A 13,371-nucleotide genomic window follows, 5' to 3' on the forward strand; every position below is an offset into this window, starting at 1 on the left:
ATAGGATCAATGACAGGCCATTGCCCTGCTAGAAACTTATTTCATCAATAGTTGAATGGATAAATGAAATGTGATATAGACATAGAATGGCATATTATGTAGCCATAAACAGAAACAAAGTTCTGAAGTTGGGGAAGAACAGTGCTTTGTAGATGTTGTTCCCTCAGTTAAAAGCTTGTCAACATGAGTTGAAATAATGGAATTTCAAAAAAGAGAAGAAAGAAAAGTGAACCTTTTGAGGCAGTAGGGGAAGATGAGATGAATGCTGTTGGATGGACCCTCAGCCAAATACGATATTTTCCATTCCCACAGGAGGACACCCTAAAAGAAGACAGAACAATTAAGGACATTGACTTTTTTCTCCTTCAGACATGAACTTAACCAATTTACTGGAATTTAAAAAGGGATTTACTAGAAAAAAGCAAGCCGATATCCTCACAAACCATTAGGTACTCAGGGTTTCAGGAAGGACAGCTATAAGTGCCCAGTCAACATCCAAAGTGTGCTGTCATCTTAAAATGGGAAAAATGCTGGATGACAAGTTAGATTGAAAAGCTGCTAAAACCAGAAAAATAAAGAGTGTCTAATCCATAAATGGATGCCTGTCAGTCCCTTGTCTTTATAAAACCTGGGTTGATGGTAATTCAGGCAAGACTTCTGAGTTTTCAACCAGCCCCTTAATTACAAGGGGGGTGGGATGGTGAAAAGGAGTCAGAAGGAAACACCATGTTCCTCATTTTAAAGTCTGCAGTAAGAATAAATTCATAAAGAATAATTTATCTAAAGGAGAGGCAGTCTGTAGTGGGGGAGCTGATACAGTAACAGATGTGAACCAGACAGATGATTTTGGAGGTAAAATGCCCTTAGCTTGTGCTGATGACCTTCAATGACCTTGTCTATTGGCATGCAGGGCTAGAGAAGGAGAATGTGCATCCCTGTATAAGGTAAGATCCCCTAAAAGATTATTAGTGGGCCTATGGGCCGGCCCAGTGGCTAGGCCCAGGCTTATCTTGCTCAGTAATTGAAGGTTTATCTCTGTGAATAGGGAACTGCCCTGAATTTGGGTGCCCAGAGCTTTCCTTTATCTGTGCTGAGATCTGGAGACCCCTCCCCCACAAACCCCAGGAAGAGCTTAAATGGCAATGGGAGGCTGTCAGCGACATCAGGGAAAAGCCTCCGTGAAACACTTAATGTGAAAAAGCCAATGCTGGGCTCAGCACTGTGGGAGCCCTGCTGTTGTGTCATAAAAATAGCTGCAGCAACAGGCCCGGGACACAGATTTGCATCAACAATGCCTGCAGCCTAGAGAACTTGGGCTCTTGATACCTTGGGAAATACTTCTCACTAAGTGGTTTTGAGTGCTCATCCCAGCAGATCAGTGAGCTGTTTGCTTCTCCATCTCATTCAGTACAGCTTTGACTGTCGCTGAAGATGGTTAGCCCTTCAGAAATTAGGTGTGATCCATCATGTTTTGCTGAGGCTCTGCTCCATCTCTCCTCCCCTTGCTGCGCATCCACTGTCTTTTATTACAGTCTATGTGGATGGGCGCAGACACACACCCAGGGTTGTCTGCTGCAAAGATATTTATAGTTCCCAGATACTCAAGTTATAAGACTGTAGAGATCAGGAAGAGAATTGCGTGAAGCTTGATTGCTTCTCAACTTTGCCCTGCACCACCTGGGTGACCTCAGGCAAGTCCTGTCACCTTTCAGGCATCCATAGAGACAGATTATTTAGGACTGATGGTTTTAAAACTGAGCTCTTTCAGCAGTCAGCTCAGGGACAGTTAGCCTGGACATGAAACAGGACAGGGAGAAGGGTTTCCTCCCCTCCTCCACAACCAAGGCATGGCGCTTCCTCTGTCCACTGTTTTACCATCTGGGATCACATCGCAGCTTTGATTTGCTGAAAGGGCTACAGAGCTTAGAAAAAATTGAGAACATTTTAGATAGATGCTCTTCCACTTTCCATATTATGATTTTATTATTTCTAGTGTTGAGTAGATTTTGGACATTTTCTAAGGTGTTTCATTCTTGGGTAATGTAGCAGGTCATCATTGATTTTATCTTATTGAATGGAGTATATTAAAGACTATAAAGAGACACTTCAGACATTAAAATTTTTTTTTCTAAATGAATGGCTGTTGCCTTAGTCATTACATCGTGCCTGCCAATCCACCAACAGTTTATGTGTAAAATTAGAATTGGGAAACTTGGTTCTAATCATGACCATGCCAATCATCATGACCTTGACCAAATCACTGTCTTGAGAGGAAAGCAGTGTGTAGCATGGTTAGGAGTGTGAGTTATGGAGCCAGGTAGCAACCAAGGTTCAAATCCCAGCTCAACCACTTACTAGTTGTATATTTGGGGTCCAGTTAGTTTTTCTTCTCTATTGCTTCAGTTTTGTCATTTGTAAAGTGGAGATAGTAATGTTGCCTACTTCATTAAGCTGAAATGGAGTCAAATATGTTAATCAAGTGAAATGCTTACACCATAGCCTGGGTCAGATTTTATTCCCAATAAGTGTGAGTTGTGATTATCCATTATGCCTAGCCTTTATTAATTTGTGTAATATGAAGGAGTTGGAGGCAACAACGGATCATTAGCTGGTTCATTAGGCTTTCCACTCTCGGGTTCACTGTTGTAAACTCTGGGAATAGAACAGTGGCTGGCAGATTATAGGTGCTCAGTGTATGCTTGCCAACAGAATAAGTAAGATTCTGCATTTCCCCTTAGAGTAACTACGTAAGAAACCAGTTATAGTAATTTACTATGCAGACATGTTACCTCATAAAACTTTTTAAAAATAGGAAACCTTAAGGTGAATGAATTAAGAACACCAACCATTTATAAAAGCCTGTTCTTTTTAGTCAGGACACAGTCAGGAAAAGGAGTGAGCTCCAGCCAGATAGCTCCATAGAGACAATTGGATACAGAGTACTTATTGCAAATGGTACAGATGGAATTGTGTTTCTCCCTAAATATGTACTGCACATATACCTGTAAATGTGATCTTCCATACAAGCAGAGTTTTCTTTGACACAGTCAAGAAGCCGTCACTGAGTATGGTGGATTTTAGCCCTAACCACGTCTGAGTTTAAAATGAGATACACACAGGCAGGAAGAAGAGAAGACAGAAATGGAGACGATGCATCTCTGAGGATTTCGGGTGGCATCTAGAGGTTGAAAGAAACAAAGAAATATGTTCTTCTTGAGCTGTGCCCAGAATTTGGATGTCTGGCCTCTAGAACTGTGAGAAAAGCCATTTCTGTGTCTCTGTTGAACTATCTAGCTTGAACTCATGCCTTTTTCTGACTGCATCCTGTCGGAAAAGATATCACACACATGGCATCTGTGTTACTGCAGCACTGGGCAACCACGACAGGCCAGAAGGCCATCAGGGCATGGCGATGGAGTTCCGAGACTCACTGCGCCTAGCCCCATGTGGTAAAGGGTGAAGGAATGGGGCCCAGTTGCAGGGCTACTCTGTTGGAACTGGAAGCCGAGAGCCTGGAGGGAGGGGGCTGTCTGTAGGAGCTGGAGCCAGGAAGGAGTCCAAATTGTAGCCACCAGCCAGTGTAAGAGATTCAGCCTGAACAGAGATTTTCTTTCTAAACACCCACCAGCACACCTCATTAGGCACACCCAGCTGGCAAAGGGGATGAAGAATGGATATAAGGGCAAACACCTCCAGGACTAGCACCCAAGAGGTTGTGTACTAGGACTTTAGGTTAGTTCTGGCAAATGATGGCCTATCAGTGAACTCCTGCTGCCCATTTCTTAAATAAAGCTTTATGGGGACACGGCCATGCTCATTTTTAAAATGTACTGTTTCCAACTGCTTTTGTGCTACTGTGGCAGAGTTGAGTAGACACAATGGAGACCAACCTTTTCCCAAAGTTGAAAACATCATTTTGTTTGGCCCTTTATTGAAAATATTTACAAACTCCTGCTCTAAATTATATCTTCGTAACAAGTTTCCTAGTAAGTATTTGCACCCATCTTTCACAAATGGGAAGAGAGGCTCAGAAAACATACCTGACTCGGCTGAGGATGAGCAGACTCAGGACAGAATGAAACCTGCATTTGGCCTCCATCCAGTCTGCTGCCAGCTTCCCAGTGCTTTCTTTGCATGCCCCACTGTGACAGATGTCCCTCCTTCCCCCCTGGGGCATGCCCAGCTTCTGCATTTCTGCTCCTTGGTCTGGTATCTCCTATCCAGTCCCTATGCACCGATTGCCTCACCATCAAATTCATGGAAAAACTCAGGAGTCCAAGGTGTCAAAGATTATCTAAGTTAAAGCAGTCACTTCACGGGAGAGATTCACAAATGTTCGGTAACAAGAATCTTTTTGTTTGTTAGACTGTCCTGACCCTTAAGAGCCTTCTCTTGCCCTCTCTCCTTGTCTGCAGAGTCATCAGAATGTGGCATTAATAGTAAAAGATTTGGGAGAATGTCTCTGACATAATGGAAATCAATGTTAAAATGAGATTTGCTTTCCAAAATTTACAGTATCGCCAACTCTTCAGGAATGCTTCTTCTGGAAAGATAAGTCCACTTGGCTGGTGCAAAAACAAATCAAAATTGAAGATCGTTGCTAACTTTTCTCTGCATTGGTTAGGGGTTGATCTTACCAGTCAGCAATGCTGTCTGTGCATGACAACAACGGGTGGTTCAGGAGAACACCGTATAAGTACATGCAGATTTCTGGTTACTAGACATTCCCGGTGATTGTGAGGCAAGCGGTGCTCATGTCTGCTTTGCTCATGGAGACAGAGTGAGCAATTATATCTCTGGAAAGGATTGAAAGTGGTGAACAGACTGCATGTGGAATTAATGAAATTAAGATTTACATGTGATGACACACAGAAAAGGCAGAGCCAGATATGCGGAATTATTGGATATAGCATTTAGCCAATGCAGGTATCTGGATAATGCCTTTAATATGCTTGCTTGCATCTCTAAAAGTGATGGTCCTAACCCACTCCCCATCAGCTAGCTGACCCCAGCTGTATGTTGAAGTCAGTAAGAAGCTCTGCTGATGCCCATCAACCCCCTTGCATCTGCCTCAGAACCCTTCTTTGACCTTCAGGGACTGTTGGGATGACGTGGTCTGTAAGGCAGCAGCCACAAGAGAGGTCGCATGTGTCTTGTCACCAGTGTTGTTGGCAGGAGGCCTCTTCTTCTAAGTGTCTCTGGAGCTCAGGAATCTCGTCCCATCTTGGGGCTCTTGGCTCAATTTTTAATCCCCTGAGTGCTGCTAACCAAAATATCAGAGATTCTAATTCACCCAGAGGCCATTGGAAAAGAGACTCAGCAATTGACTTGTGAAAAATGCATTCATTGAGACAATTAGTTCTTACATCATGACCCTGCTCCATCCTTGCCCTCAGGTAAGGAACACAGAAAACATGGGAGCTAAAGCAAAGTGTGGTGAAGAAATTAGATGGTGCCCGGCTATCAGAGAAAATGTCAGGGGTCTTAAAGACATGTTTCCAAAGAAGCAGCCTTGAAGGAGATGTCAACTAAGCCCACATGGTAGCACACCAATGTCAGTGACCGGCGAATTGTAAATCATATAATCTGAAGCCAAAGGAGGCAATAGCATTAGAGCCTAAGTTATGAGACTCTGGTTTGCAGAAGGCTGTGGATGACAGTGACTGTCCAATATATATAGAGGAGATCTACAAAGAATTAAGCCTCTGTTGATGTCCCTGTATCCATAAAGGAGGGCCGAGGAGAAAGTGGCTACCAAGCAGAGTGCATTGGAAGATGACTATAAAGAGATCAAAGTGACAAACCTGACTTGCACAGTTAAAACCTTGTTAGCTGATGCCCACTTGGATGCACATTGGGCCTGATCTGGTTTTCAACATTTTATGTGTTTTTAATGTCTTTTTTTTCCACATTGGAGTTGATTCCGGATGTGTATTTAGTCATTGGGGCAACCCTCTTAAGTTTCTGTTATCTGTTTTCCTGTTTGTTAGTATATGAAGCCCAGGATTGATTAACATATTGAGACAGCAAGTAGAATACAGGTTCCTGGAGGGTAAAGTGTGGGGGTGGGTAGTGAGTAAAGGGGAGCTGATGTCAAGGAGCCCAAGAAGGAAGAGAATGTTTTGAAACTGATTATGGTAGTAACTGTGTAATACAACTTGATGTGACTGAAATATGGAACGATATGATATGTGTACTAGGTCCCAACAAAATGGTAAAAGAAAAGAAAGCACAAGTTATACTTTTATATACATGTGCCACGAGATAGAATTGAGTGTAGAGCAACTAGTTTCTAATTAGATCTAGACATTCATAGCTATTTTAGGAGAGGTAATATGATGGCAGGGCTGGTGGGGGTGAGGGTGGGACGGGGGAAGACTCACTGGTTTCCAAAACTAAAAGACCCTAGTTTGAATTCTGCAGTTTATTAAGTAACCTCCTCACTAGTCTCGTTCCCTCTCTAGGCCTGAGAGGAGGGTCAGAGTGCTCCCTCACTCTCTATGCTGTGGTATGGAAGGCTCATGCCAAATTAAAACTGGAGAATCATATCCAATGCAAGGGGGCAAGTAATTTCGGCATATTGAATGACTGCAGAAACCATGAGAATAAACCCAATTGCTGTCCCAAGTTTAGACTTGGAGTGTAAGAAAGTGCTACGGGCATCGGTATGTAGTTTGTGGCATAGATTTGCAGCACCTGTGCTTGCCCCAGCCCAGGACTGTGGCTGTTTTCCTTTGCCTCTCCTTGGTATTCCATCCCTCTTCCTTGCCTCCTCAGCCTACTTTGGGCGTACTTTTCCATCTGTGATCTCAGAATATAATGAGAGGTCATACCACTCATTACTCTTCCTCTCATCTGGCTTCCAGGCTGGTGACTCACCCAAGACCCTGGTAAAGATTTTCCCCCAACCCAGTGTTTGCTGTTCCTGGCTGGAAACGATAAGATAAAGGGTTGGTACAGGTGGGTGGGAGATGACTGGATGATTTTCAAAGGAGAGGTCAATCCAGAGACCCTGAGGATCTAGGTTATGGGAAGAAGAACGCGTGTGGCAGGAAAAGGTTGTATGCTCAATGTATGTGGTCTCAAACTCAGACTATTGGCTTTAAGCTGAAGACAGCTGCCGTATTTCCCCCCCATATCGTGCACCCTTGTAGATAACACAAACACACACGCACACACACACTCAGAATTCCCAATGAAGCTTCCTATTTCCATATTAGATTTCTAGAAATAACACCAACATTAAGACTGACTCACAGATTTCTTGAAGTGTTGGGGGAAGGTTGCACTTATATCTTCATGCACACACACATGCACACACATGCACGTACATTTCAGGATTTCTTGGGATATGAATGTAAGTATACTTGGAAGCACAAACCCCATTGCCACGGGAGAGATTCCAATTCACGGCGAGCTATAGGAAAGAGTGGAACTGCTCCCTAGGGTTTCTAAAGCTGTAAGCCTCTCTCTCTCCGAGTAGATGGTCGGTTTGATCGAGAAACCATTGTATTAGCAGTGCTTGCTCAGTCACCGTGCCACTAGGACCCCTGATGACTGCAAGTAGAACCCCAGAAAACCACAAAAATGTTTAAAAACAATTGTTGTTGATTGATGTTGAATGGAATACAAGACTCATGGTAGTCTTATACATAACAGCATAAAATATTACCAATCCCGAGCCATCCTTTGATGGCTAGTGTGACTGAGTTTGTTTTTGTAGCTATCGTCTAGTTCCTGCCAGTCTATGGGGTTCTTCTTCTGACACTATAACAGACAGTATTCTATTGTGGGCCATAGATTCTCATGGGCCAATTTTTGGCTTTTTTGCCCTAGTCTATTCTACAACTTCTGTTGGAACCTGTTACCATGGGTGACAGACAACTATTTGAAAGGCAAGCATGAGAACAACATTCAATTACCAAAGTACACAAACCCGACAGACGGTGGTGGTTAAAAATAACACCCACCACCAAAGAGCACTGCACACAAGAGGCTCATGCTTTTTCCTTCCCAAACGTGTAGGGTTAAGGACTTTTGTAAGAGACTTTAGTGATTTGCTGGTAGTGCAGTGGAGAGAGATTGCATCTTGAATTTCAGCAAACCATCTTCTAGGACTCAAACATGTGCTTGAGACCTCTGTGCATCCTTTTGCATTCAGACATAAGGAGCAGCCATAGTGAGCACCTGACAAGTCAGGGTCATCAGGCAAACTCGCTTGGCTCAGAGCTGATGCACTCCGTCCAGGAGTGGCATCCTGATTCTGGTCCAGTTGTCCCCTGAGTCAGGCTGGGAATAAAAGCTGGAGGAAGGGTGAGGTAGGAAGAACCAGAAAACATCCTTCGCACAGCTCAGTTGTGCTTCTCCTTCAGAATCAGGGCTAGTGCCACATGGTCAGGATGTCCCAGGGAGCTCCACTGCTGCGGCTCTGTTGATTCTACAAGACACCAGAGGCAGTGTCAAATGATCCTCAGCTCAAGGGCAAAAGGGTCATTTATTCAGAAGGTGTAGCCACAATCCTGCTCTCAGGAGAAACAACCTCTCCTCGAGTTAGGCGAAACACTGCTGAGTTTAAGAACCATTAGGAATGAGACTCGTCTCACCAGTGCCACCCCCGCTGCAGCCCATCCAGCTCCTTCTGGGCCACAGGTTTTCTCTGCCTCCCCTCGGTCCCCCCAGGGCGCTCTTCTGCGCTACTGTGAAAAGGGAAAGGAGAAATGTGAAGGTGTCGAACTGAATACCGAGGAACCTCCGATGGCATTCAAGGCTCAGCTCCTGCATTGGCTGGCGTCCAAGTGGCCAGACAGAAAGTAATGGTGAAAAGAGGAACATTGAAGGATGATGACCGGGAGACATCAAAATAAAAAATGGAACGAATCTGCTCATGATGGGCTCGGCCGACCTCTTCCCGGGGGACCCTCAGCGAAAACCATCTTTGTCGAAGACATGGCAGTAGATCAGTGAGCGTCTGCTATGGAATTGCCATGTGGATCGACAAGCCTTGGTAACACTTGTTACATGAATGCCGCAGTTCAGTGGATCCGTTCTGTGCTGCCTGAACTCAAAGATGCTCTTAAAAGGTATGCAGGTGCCTTGAGAGCTTCAGGGGAAATAACTCCGGCACAGTATATTACTGCAGCCCTTAGAGATTTGTTTGAGCCCAAGGAAAAAAACGTCTAGTATTCCACCCATTATTCTTCTGCAGTTTTTGCGCATGGCTTTCCCACAGTTTGCAGAGAAAGGCGAACAAGGACAGTATCTTCAACAGGATGCTCATGAATGTTGGGTGCAAATGATGCGAGTTTTGCAACAGAAGCTGGAAAGCGTAGAGGATGATTCTGTTAAAGCGACAGACTCATCTGCATCTAAAAAGAGACGTTTAGTTGATCAGTTCTTCAGTGTTGAGTTTGAAACAACCATGAAATGTACAGAATCTGAAGAAGTCACTAAAGGAAAGGAAAGAAAATTGCCTTCATTTGAACTAAATGCTGTTTTATTGATCTGCACATTTCTGCATTTTTGACATATCAATGTTTGCATCTTATTTGGGGTACTCAACAAATAAACTCTCCATTAACAAAAAGATTCACCTGGGGAGCTTGATAAGATATAGATTCTGATTCAGTATATCTGAGATGAAAATGGAAATTCTCAACAGGGGGTTGAATCAGAAAGAAGCTTTGTGAAGCCCTGATAAATACTTTATGGGTCCCTTTACAAAATCCCTCAGTCTGGATACTCTTTCACTGTTATCATTCCCTGTCTAATTTAGTCAATTAATTAATTCATTTAATTCCACAATTGAAACTAGCTAATATTTTGAAATGTTTATTATGTCATTTTCCTCCTTTGTTATTCCCCCATCCAAGCAGGTAGCTGACCTATATTTCATTGACTCAGAAAAGAGTCTCCTTTGTCCTGAAAGCATAGGAATCCAGAAAGGCTTTCTAGAGACCTTGGATATAAACAGTTAACACACTTGGCTTCTAACCAAAAGATAAAAGCACCTTGGAAGAAAGGCCTGGTGATCTCTTTCTGAAAGGCCAAGCATTGAAAACCCGCTGGAGTACAGTTCTACCCTGATACCCACAGGGTCACCAGGAGTCAGTTGTCTTGGTAGCAACTATTTCCCTTTTATTTTGAATCCTTGGAAGCTCAGGGAGTTTTCAGAGATGGTTAAGAAGAATTAGAGATCTCAGAATATTGTGGTTGAGAGGACAACCCAGGAGATGATCCTGAGCTAGGGGCTATAAGAGGTGAGAGAGATCTGTGGCCCAGAAATAGTGGGAATCTGGCGTGCACACACACACCTCTTCAACACACACTACCCAATGCCACAAGACTCTATCTAGAAACAAATGGCTGCAGAAATACGAGGGGTTGTTTAAATAAGCACAGTGCCTATCTTAGCCATAATCAGGGTAGAGAGGTAACTGACTCCCTAGACATGATGTTTTCGTATAGTGCAAGGACTGAGGGGTTGGATACAGGTCCTAGGATGGAAGAAGAAAAAAATAAGGAAGAACCTAGTTTCCTGCCAGCCTGGTAGAGTGGGGCTTTAGTTTGTTAATTACAGTGATTTATTCAAAATATAGAATTGTTTGGACTTAGATTTATACCCCCTACACAAATATTAGAGATCACTGATGATTCAGTGGTGGAATTCTCACTTTCCATGTAGGACAACTGGGCTCAGTTCCAAGTTAATCTACCTCAGGTGCAGCCACCACCTCTCTGTAGTGGAGGCTTGTGTGCTGCTCTGGTGTTGAACAGGTTCCATTGGACCTTCCAGATTCTTCTTCTGGAAATCAATCATTGAGAGTCCCATAGATAACGGTAGTCTTGAACTTGTGCACATGGATGATGTGAGTTGGGGACTGACTTGATAATAGCTAATAACAACAATAATTACAAAAATTTATTAAGTTTAATATATGGTAGACATCACACTTAATGTTGAGAATACAAATTTAACTAAAGCAAATTCAAAGATGTCCACATCCAGTCAAGCAACTAGACATATAAAATGATGATTAGAATATACATGCAGTATAAATATATAATGATAGATCTGTATAGTTATATGGAACACAGAGGAGGGGATTTATTTTTGCCTAAGAGTGTGGGGGGACAGAGTTAAGAAAAGTCTTCATGGAAGAGACGATGATGAATTGAACCTAAAGGGGGTGATTAGAGATCATTCAGAGGCTAGTAGTGGTTCAGGGGTAGAATTATCTATCACCTTCCATGTGGCAGACTCAGTCAATGCACTTCACATGCAGCCACCATCCATCTTTCATGTGCGTCTGCTCTGATGCTAAATAGATTTTGGCAGAGTTTCCAGAGTAAGATGGATGACGTAGAAAGGCCTGGAGATAGATCTACTTCTGAATATCAGCCACTGGAAAGCTTCTGAATTACATTTGATCCAATTGGGTTTGGCACAATGGTAGCTACTAGTCATCAGAGATTATTTTTAAGGAGGAAAGAAGTTGGGGGTAGGGAGGCTGTATAGATAGTGAGAACAGGGTAAAAGGAGAGTTAGAGAGTTTTGCATTAAGTTTGTATTATTGTATTTTTATACTTGATTTTGACCCTTAGTGACCCCATGTAATAGACTAGAATTGCCCCACAAGGTGTAATCTTGACAGGAACAGATTGACAATCTTTTCTCCTACCGAACTGCTAAGTGGGTTTATACACAAACCTTTCAGTTAGCAACTGAACACTTAGCCATGGAGTCACCAAGGTGCTTTACTTTTCTATCACCATATAACACATTACCCCAAATTTAACACTTAAATGACACATCTATTTATTAGCTCACAGTTCCTGTAGACCAGGAGTCCAGATACAGCCTAGCTGGATTCTCTGCTTCACCAAGATGGAATACTTGGAAACTTAATCTTCATGTGTGATCACGAGGTGCCAGAGGTATCAGTTATCAGACATCAAAGAAAAAATCATATCATTGTATGCTCACCTTCATGATATGATTGCTGAAGACAAATGGGTGCATAACCAAATGTGGCAAAGAAAGCTGATGGTGCCCGGCTATCAAAAGATACAGTGGCTGAGGTTTTAAAGGCTTAAAGGTAAACAAGTGACCATCTAGCTCAGAAGCAACAAAGCCCACATGGAAGAAGCACACCAGTCTGTGCAGTCACGAGATGTCAAAGACATCAGGTATCAGGCATCACCAGAACAGAAAATTTTATAGTGAATGAGGTGGGGGAGTGCGGAGTGGAGACCCAAAGCCCATTTGTAGGCTACTGGGCATCCCCTTACAGAAGAGTCTCGGGGGAGATAAACCAGTCAGGGTGCAATGTAGCAACGATGAAACATACAACTTTTCTCTAGTTTCTAAATGCTTCCACCCCGCCCCCCCCCTATCATGATCCCAATTCTACCTTACAAATCTGACTAGATCAGAGGGTGTGCACTGGTACAGATATGAACTGGAAACACAGGGAATCCAGGGCGGATGATCCCTTCAGAACCAGTGGTGTGAGTGGTGATACTGGGAGGGTGGAGGGAGGCTAGGTTGGATGTATATGTGATTATAAGGATCTATATGTGACCTCCTCCCTGGAGGACAGACAACAGAAAAGTGGGTGAAGGGAGACATCGGACAGGGCAAGAGATGACAAAATAATAATTTATAAATTATCAAGGGTTCATGAGTGAGGTGGGAGCTGGAGGGAGGGGGAAAAGAGGAGCTGATACCAGGGGCTTGGGTGGAGAGCGGATATTTTGAGAATGATGAAAGCAATGAATATACAAATGTGCTTTACACAATTGATGTATGTATGAAGTGTGATAAGAGTTGTATGAATCCCTTATAAAACAATTTTAAAAAAAGGGTTCAACCTTCTGAGACTTATTCATCATCTGCCCTGCATACTGATTACTGAGAGAAAAGGTGTCCTCAGAGGTTGATGTCTTCCCAGCATCTTTCAGTTAGGCCCAGGCCTCCTAATAAGGTGCCATTGAGTCCTTTCTGGGCCATAGCTACCCTATGCACAACAGAATGAAACATTGCCTGGTCTGGTGCCATCCTCACAATTCTTCCTTATGCTCAGTTCCCTGGTCGCAGCCACTATACCAATCCTTCTTCTTGAGGGCCTTTCTTTAAAAAAAACAAAACACATTTTATTGGGGGCTCATACAACTCTTATCACAATCCATAAATCTATCCATTGTGTCAAGCACATTTGTTACCATCATCGTTCTCAAAACATTTGCTTTTTACTTGAGCCCTTGGTATCAGCTCTTCATTTTCCCCTCCCTCCCCGTCACCCCTTCCCTCAAAAACCCTTGATGATCCAGAAATTATTATTATTTTGTCATGTCTTACACTGTCTGATGTTG

At 43.2% G+C, this 13,371-nt stretch overlaps 1 pseudogene; it reads left to right on the forward strand.

Annotated features, from left to right (window-relative positions):
• Positions 1 to 6,599: 6,599 nt before the first annotated feature.
• LOC142449229 (ubiquitin carboxyl-terminal hydrolase 14 pseudogene) lies at positions 6,600 to 9,523 on the forward strand (annotated as a pseudogene).
• The last annotated feature ends 3,848 nt before the right edge of the window (positions 9,524 to 13,371 follow it).

This window comes from Tenrec ecaudatus, chromosome 5 (assembly GCF_050624435.1).
Source record: "Tenrec ecaudatus isolate mTenEca1 chromosome 5, mTenEca1.hap1, whole genome shotgun sequence".
Lineage (NCBI taxonomy): Eukaryota > Metazoa > Chordata > Mammalia > Afrosoricida > Tenrecidae > Tenrec > Tenrec ecaudatus.